Here is a 9,191-nt window from a genome sequence, read left to right as displayed (position 1 = left end):
GAGCTTAACCAACTTCTCATGGGATACATAACATCTCTCCCAATCGCCTTTTTCATAGCCGTGAGGGCGGGAGGAAGAACTGGGGATGCTAGCCATGTTGAATGGTTTCCCCTGGCAAGACTTTGAGGATTTTCTGCTGGGTGTGGAATGGATCTGAGATCCAATTCCTTTAAATAGAGGCCTTTATTACGTGGCCACAGGGTTATGTGCAAAAAATACCCCGACCTCTCGTATTCGCTCGACACGTGGAAGCAGAAGGTGTGGAGGCACAAAAGATGATGGGTGTGACATTAAATGGGAGGCCGAATACAGCTCTTTAAGTCAGGTACTTTGAAGTGATCGGAGGAGGAACCCACCTTGCAATGCTGAAGACAATATGCGCGCCGGACACCTCGTCATTGAAGCCTGGTTCAGGGGCTACCGAGGGAGTCCTGGATTAAGGGGTCCTCGGGCGTCCGACCTGTTGGACATGGGCCGGACTAATGAGCTGTGAAGATACAAGACAAAAGACTCTCTCCCGTGTCCGGATGGGACTCTCCTTGGCGTGGATGGTAAGCCTGGCGTTCGGATATGAAGATTCCTTTCTCTATAACCGACTTTGTACAACCCTAGTCCCCTCTGGTGTCTATATAAACCGGAGGGCTTAGTCCGTAGAGGCAATCACAATCATACAGGCTAGACTTCTAGGGTGTTAGCCATTACAATCTCATGGTAGATCAACTCTTGTAATCCTCATACTCATCAATATCAATCAAGCAGGACGTAGGGTATTGCCTCCATCAAGAGGGCACGGACCTCGGTAAAACATCGTGTCTCCTGCTTCCTGTTACCATCAACCTTAGGTGCATAGTTCGGGACCCCCTACACGAGATCCACCGATTTTGACACCGACACACTCCATCCACATCATGGAGCTGTTGCTTGCCGAGGAGAAGTACAAGGTGGTCGGGTTCGACCTCGAGTACACCCACGCTCGTGCCGGGTCTCGTCCCAAGGTCGCCGTCGCCCAGATGTGCATGCGCCACCACGTCCTCGTCTACCACTACTGCCTGGCCACAAGGCCTTGCGAGCGTTTCGCCAGGTTTGTCAACAACCCCCACTACATGTTCGATACGGTGGACATCACCAACGATGTAAAGGCGCTCGAGAATTCGGGCATCGCCTGCCAGAATCTTGTCGACATCCAGGGCCAATACAAGATCAGGGGCAGCAAGGAGCATGAGAAGGACTCACTGGTTCACCTCGCCGAGGCCATCATCGACCCCTACTACAGAGACATGAAGGGTTCGTGCAACAAGGACAACCATGCCTAGCACTCGGCCTGGATGGAGAAACTAGACAAAACTCATGTCGTGTACGCGGCCGAAGGAGGCGTACACGAGCTACAACATGTACAGGTGGATCGTTGACATGAGGAAGTCCCTCCTTCCCCAAAATGGCCAGGGATCCAGTCGGAAGCAGAGCAATGGCAAGCGTCGTCACAACAATAAGTAGATGATTAGATCCTCGTTTCTCCTACTTTAGTATGCATGTAATTCCTTTCTTTCGTGTGTGGAAATGTTATGTGGGTAGTCACTTGTGTAATTGTATGCTTAATTTGGTTATGCAATGCTGTCTTTTTAAGTATATATGTTGATGATGTAGACAGATCGTAGATGTTGTGCGGACGAAGAAAATCACATCGCACACGGACTAAACAATGGAACCCGTCGGTGATGTTTTCATCAATCACTCACAGTTGTATACCAGCAATCGTTTGCTCACAACACACACGGCTTGTTAGCAGTAATCATCTGTGTTGTTATCGGTATTCGCACACGTCTCCGATTACAGACCTGTTTGCCTCGTATCACACACATCTTGTTCATTTGAACCATTTATGTTCTCATGTCTCAACGCAAATAGTTCATCCGAGTGAACCGCGTGTCGTATATCGCACACACCTTTGATCTGGCTCACTGTTTCTTTTGTGTTGCCTAATCACAAACAGTTCATCCGAGTGAACCGTATGCCGTGTATCGCACACGCCTTCATCTGGCTGCCCGTTTATTTTGTTCCTCCTCATCGCAAATAGTTCATTGAACTGAACCGTATGCCCTTCATAGCACACGCAAATAAAATCTGAACCGTGTTTGATGCATCCATCATCGCAAACGTTTTATACATTTCTGATGGTTTTCCTACAGCACCATTTGCAATTATTGCATCGCACATAGTTTCTCGAAGGGTCTCTGATCGTAGTGTCGCGTTAGCAGCATCCTGCAGTAGAGTAACAACATACATTGTTCCCTTTGTCATCGGTATGTTACTTGCCCGAGATTCGATCATCGGTATCATCATACCTAGTTCAATCTCGTCACCGGAAAGTATCTTTACTCGTTCGATAATGCATCATCCTGTGACTAACTCATTGGTCACATTACTTGCAAGGCTTATAGTGATGTGCATTACTGAGAGGGCCTAGAGATACCTCTCCGATAATCGGAGTGACAAATTCTAATCTCGATCTATGCCAACTCAACAAACACCATCGGAGACACATGTAGAGCATTTTTATAATTACCCAGTTACATTGTGACATTTGATAGCACACAAGGTGTTCCTCCGGTATTTGGGAGTTGCATAATCTCATAGTCATAGGAACATGTATAAGTGATGAAGAAAGCAATAGCAATAAGCTAAATGATCATAGTTCTAAACTAACAGATGGGTCTAGTCCATCACATCATTCTCTAATGATGTGATCCCGTTCATCAAATGACAACACATGTCCATGGCTAGGAAAGTTATCCATCTTTGATTAATGAGCTAGTCAAGTGGAGGCATACTAGGGACACTCTGTTTTGTCTATGTATTCACACATGTACTAAGTTTCCGGTTAATACAATTCTAGCATGAATAATAAACATTTATCATGATATAAGGAAATATAAATAACAACTTTATTATTGCCTCTAGGGCATATTTCCTTCAGTCTCACACTTACACTAGAGTCAATAATCTAGATTACATAGTAATGATTCTAACACCAATGGAGTCTTGGTGCTGATCATTTTTTTGCTCGTGAGAGAGGCTTAGTCAATGGGTCTGCAACATTCAGATCCGTATGTATCTTGCAAATCTCTATGTCTCCCTCCTTGACTTGATCGCAGATGGCATTGAAGCGTCTCTTGATGTGCTTGGTTCTCTTGTGAAATCTGGATTCCTTTGCCAAGGCAATTGCACGAGTATAGTCACAAAAGATTTTCATTGGACCCGATGCACTAGGTATTACACCTAGATCAGATATGAACTCCTTCATCCAGACTCCTTCATTTGCTGCTTCCGAAGCAGCTATGTATTCTGCTTTACACGTAGATCCCGCCACGATGCTCTGCTTAGAACTGCACCAACTGACAGCTCCACCATTCAATAAAAATACGTATCCGGTTTGTGACTTAGAGTCATCCAGATTAGTGTCAAAGCTTGCATCGACGTATCCGTTTACGACGAGCACTTTGTCACCTCCATAAACGAGAAACATATCCTTAGTCCTTTTCAGGTATTTCAGGATGTTCTTGACCGTTGTCCAGTGATCCACTCCTGGATTACTTTGGTATCTCCCTGCTAAACTAATAGTAAGGCACACATCAGGTCTGGTAGACAACATTGCATACATGATAAAACCTATGGCTAAGGCATAAAGAATGACTTTTGTTTTCTCTCTATCTTCTGCAGTGGTCGGGCATTGAGTCTGACTCAACTTCACACCTTGTAACACAGGCAAGAACCCTTTCTTTGCTTGATCCATTTTGAAATTCTTCAAAACTTTATCAAGGTATGTGCTTTGTGAAAGTCCAATTAAGCGTCTCAATCTATCTCTATAGATCTTGATGCCCAATATGTAAGCAGCTTCACCGAGGTCTTTCATTGAAAAATTCTTATTCAAGTATCCTTTTATGCTATTCAGAAATTTAGTATCATTTCTGATCAACAATATGTCATCCACATATAATATCAGAAATGCTACGGAGCTCTCACTCACTTTCTTGTAAATACATGCTTCTCCAAAAGTCTGTATAAAACCATATGCTTTGATCACACTATCAAAGCGTATATTCAATTCCGAGATGCTTGCACCAGTCCATAAATGGATCACTGGAGCTTGCACACTTTGTTAGCACCTTTTGGATCGACAAAACCTTCTGGTTGCATCATATACAACTCTTCTTTAAGTTGTCCATTAAAAATGCATTTTTGACATCCATTTGCCAAATTTCGTAATCATAAAATGCGGCAATTGCTAACATGATTCAGACGGACTTAAGCATCGCTATGGGTGAGAAGGTCTCATCATAGTCAACTCCTTGAACTTGTCGAAAACCTTTCACAACAAGTCGAGCTTTGTAGACAGTAACATTACCGTCAGTGTTAGTTTTCTTCTTGAAGATCCATTTATTCTCTATGGCTTGCCGGTCATCGGGCAAGTCAACCAAAGTTCACACTTTGTTCTCATACATGGATCCCATCTCAGACTTCATGGCCTCAAGCCATTTGCGGAATTTGGGCTCATCATCGCTTCCTCATAGTTCGTAGGTTCGTCATGGTCAAGTAACATGACCTCCAGAACATGATTACCATACCACTCTGGTGCAGATCTTACTCTGGTTGACCTACGAGGTTCGGTAGTAACTTGATCAGAAGTTTCATGATCATCATCATTAGCTTCCTCACTAATTGGTGTAGGAATCACTGGAACTGATTTCTGTGATGATCTACTTTCCAATAAGGGAGAAGGTACAGTTACCTCATCAAGTTCTACTTTCCTCCCACTCACTTCTTTCGAGAGAAACTCCTTCTCTAGAAAGGATCCATTCTTAGCAATGAATATTTTGCCTTCGGATCTGTGATAGAAGGTGTACCCAACAGTTTCCTTTGGGTATCCTATGAAGACACATTTCTCCGATTTGTGTTCGAGCTTATCAGGTTGAAGCTTTTTCACATAAGCATCACAACCCCAAACTTTAAGAAACGACAACTTGGGTTTCTTGCCAAACCATAGTTCATATGGTGTCGTCTCAACGGATTTCGATGGTGCCCTATTTAACGTGAATGCAGCCGTCTCTGAAGCATAACCCCAAAACGATAGCGGTAAATCAGTAAGAGACATCATAGATCACATCATATCTAATAAAGTGCGGTTACAATGTTTGGACACACCATTACGCTGTGGTGTTCTAGGTGGCGTGAGTTGCGAAACTATTCCGCATTGTTTCAAATGAAGACCAAACTCATAACTCAAATATTCACCTCCACGGTCAGATCATAGAAACTTAATTTTCTTGTTACGATGATTTTCCACTTCACTCTGAAATTCTTTGAACTTTTCAAATGTTTCAGACTTATGTTTCATCAAGTAGATATACCCATATCTACTCAAATCATCTGTGAAGGTCAGAAAATAACGATACCCGCCACGAGCATCAACACTCATCGGACCGCATACATCAGTATGTATTATTTCCAATAAGTCTGTTGCTCGTTCCATTGTTCCGGAGAACGGAGTCTTAGTCGTCTTACCCATGAGGCATGGTTCGCAAGCATCAAGTGATTCCAAAAGCCCATCAGCATGGAGTTTCTTCATGCGCTTTACACCAATATGACCTAAACGGCAGTGCCACAAATAAGTTGCACTATCATTATTAAAGTTATATCTTTTGGCTTCAATACTATGAATATGTGTATCACTACTACCGAGATTCAGTAAAATAGACCACTCATCAAGGGTGCATGACCATAAAAGAAATTACTCATATAAATAGAACAACCATCATTCTCTGATTTAAATGAATAACCGTCTCGCATCAAACAAGATCCAGATATAATGTTCATGCTTAACGCTGGCACCAAATAACAATTATTCAGGTCTAATACTAATCCCGAAGGTAGATTTAGAGGTAGCGTGCCGACTGCGATCACATCGACTTTGGAACCATTTCCCACACGCATAGTCACCTCGTCCTTAGCCAATCTTCGCTTAATCTGTAGCCCATGTTTCGAGTTGCAAATATGAGCAACAAAACCAGTATTAAATACCCAGGTGCTACTGCGAGCATTAGTAAGGTACACATCAATAACATTTATATCAAATATACCTTTCACTTTGCCATCCTTCTTACCCGTCAAATACTTGGGCCAGTTCCGCTTCCAGTGACCAGTCCCTTTGCAGTAGAAGCACGCAATCTCAGGCTTAGGTCTAGATTTGGGCTTCTTCACTTGAGCAGCAACTTGCTTGTCGTTCTTCTTGAAGTTCCCCTTCTTCCCTTTGCCCTTCTTTTTGAAACTAGTGGTCTTGTTGACCATCAACACTTGATGCTCCTTCTTGATTTCTACCTCCACAACCTTTAGCATTGCAAAGAGCTCGAGAATTGTCTTATCCATCCCTTGCATATTATAGTTCATCACGAAGCTTTTGTAGCTTGGTGGCAGTGATTGAAGAACTCTGTCAACGACACTATCAACCGGAAGATTAACTCCCAGCTGCATCAAGTGATTGTGGTACCCAGACATTCTGAGTATATGCTCACTGACAGAACTATTCTCCTCCATTTTGCATCTATAGAACTTATTGGAGACTTCATATCTCTCAATCCGGGCATTTGCTTGAAATATTAACTTCAACTCCTGGAACATCTCATATGCTCCATGATGTTCAAAACGTCGTTGAAGTCCCGGTTCTAAGCCGTAAAGCATGGCACACTGAACTATCGAGTAGTCGTCAGCTTTGCTCTGCCAGACATTCATAACATCTGGAGTTGCTCCTGCAGCAGGTGCGGTGCTTCCAGGACATAATTCTTCTGTGCAGAAATGAGGATAATCCTCAAGTTATGGACCCAGACCATGTAGTTGCTACCATCAGCTTTCAACTTAGCTTTCTCCAGGAACGCATTAAAATTCAAAGGAACAGTAGCATGGGCCATTTATCTACAACAAGATAGACATGCAAAATACTATCAGGTACTAAGTTCATGATAAATTAAAGTTCAATTAATCATATTACTTAAGAACTCCCACTTAGATAGACATCCCTCTAATCATCTAAGTGATCACGTGATCCATATCAACTAAACCATGTCCGATCATCACGTGAGATGGAGTAGATTTCAATGGTGAACATCACTATGTTGATCATATCTACTATATGATTCACGCTCAACCTTTCGGTCTCAATGTTCCGAGGCCATATGTGCATATGCTAGGCTCGTCAAGTTTAACCCGAGTATTCTGCTTGTGCAAAACTGGCTTGCACCCATTGTATGTGAACGTAGAGCTTATCACACCCGATCATCACCTGGTGTCTTGGCACGACGAACTGTAGTACTCAGGGAGAACACTTATACCTTGAAATTTAGTGAGAGATCATCTTATAATGCTACTGCCGTACTAAGAAAAATAAGATGCATAAAAGATAAACATCACATGCAATCAATATAAGTGATATGATATGGCCATCATCATCTTGTGACTTTGATCTCCATCTCCAAAGCACCGTCATGATCACTATCGTCACCGGCTTGACACCTTGATCTCCATCGTAGCATCGTTGTCGTCTCGCCAACTATTGGTTCCACGACTATCGCTACCGCTTAGTGATAAAGTAAAGCAATTACATGGCGATTGCATTTCATACAATAAAGCGACAACCATATGGCTCCTTCCAGTTGCCGACGACTTTGTTACAAAACATGATCATCTCATACAACAATTTATATAATCACGTCTTGACCATATCACATGACAACATGCCCTGCAAAAACAAGTTCGACGTCCTCTACTTTGTTTTTGCAAGTTTTACGTGGATGCCACGGGCTTCACAAGAACCGTTCTTACCTACGCATCAAAAACCACAACAATTTTTCATCAAGTGTGATGTTTTAACCTTCGACAAGGACCAGGAATAGTCACACTCGATTCAACTAAAGCTAGAGAAACAGACACCCACTAGCCACATGTGTGCAAAGCACGTCGGTAGAACCAGTCTCATGAACGCGGTCATGTAATGTCGGTTTGGGCCGCTTCATCCAACAATACCGTCGAATCAAAGTATGACATGTTGGTAAGCAGTATGACTATTATCGCCCACAACTCTTTATGTTCTACTCGTGCATATAACATCTACGCATAGACCTGGCTCAGATGCCACTGTTGGGGAACGCAGTATTTCAAAAAAATTCCTACGATCATGCAAGATCTATCTAGGAGATGCATATCAACGAGAGGGGAGAGTGTGTCTATGTACCCTCGCAGACCGAAAGCGGAAGCGTTAAGTAACGCGGTTGATGTACTCGAACGTCTTCGCGATCCAATCGATCAAGTACCGAACGCACGGCACCTCCGCGATATGCACACATTCAGCACGGTGACGTCCCTCGTACTCTTGATCCAGCTGAGGCCGAGAGTGAGTTCCGTCAGCACGATGGTGTGTTGACGGTGATGATGAAGTTACTGACGCAGGGCTTCGCCTAAGCACTACGACAATATGACGGAGGTGGAAAATTGTGGAGGGGGGCACTGCACATGGCTAAAGATCAACTTGTGTGTCTATGGGGTGCTCCCTCCCCCGTATATAAAGGAGGGGAGGAGGGGGCCGGCCGGCCACAAGGGGCGCGCCCAAGGGGGGGAATCCTACTCCTAGTAGGAGTAGGTTCCCCCCTTTCCAAGTCCAACTAGGAGAAGAAGGAAGGAGAGGGAGAGGGAGAGGGAAAGAGGGGCCGCACCCCTCCCCTTGTCCTATTCGGACTCCCCTTGGGGGGCGCCACCTCCTGGTTGCGGCCCTCTCTCTCCCCTAAGGCCCACTAAGGCCCATAAATTCCCGGAGGGGGGGGGGGTCCGGTAACCCTCCGGCACTCCAGTTTTATTTGGATCACTTCTGGTGTTCGAATAACATGGTCCAATATATCAATCTTCATGTCCTAACCATTTTGAGACTCCTCGTTATGTCCGTGATCACATCCGGGACTCCGAACAACCTTCGGTACATCAAATCACATAACTCACAATACATATCATCATCGAACGTTAAGCGTGCGGACCCTACGGGTTCGAGAACTATGTAGACATGACCGAGACTCATCTCCGGTCAATAACCAATAGCGGAACCTGGATGCTCATATTGGTTCCTACATATTCTACGAAGATCTTTATTAGTCAAA

This window comes from Triticum dicoccoides, chromosome 2A (genome assembly GCF_002162155.2).
Source record: "Triticum dicoccoides isolate Atlit2015 ecotype Zavitan chromosome 2A, WEW_v2.0, whole genome shotgun sequence".
Classification (NCBI taxonomy): Eukaryota; Viridiplantae; Streptophyta; class Magnoliopsida; order Poales; family Poaceae; genus Triticum; species Triticum dicoccoides.
Note: the sequence above shows the minus strand (reverse complement) of the source record.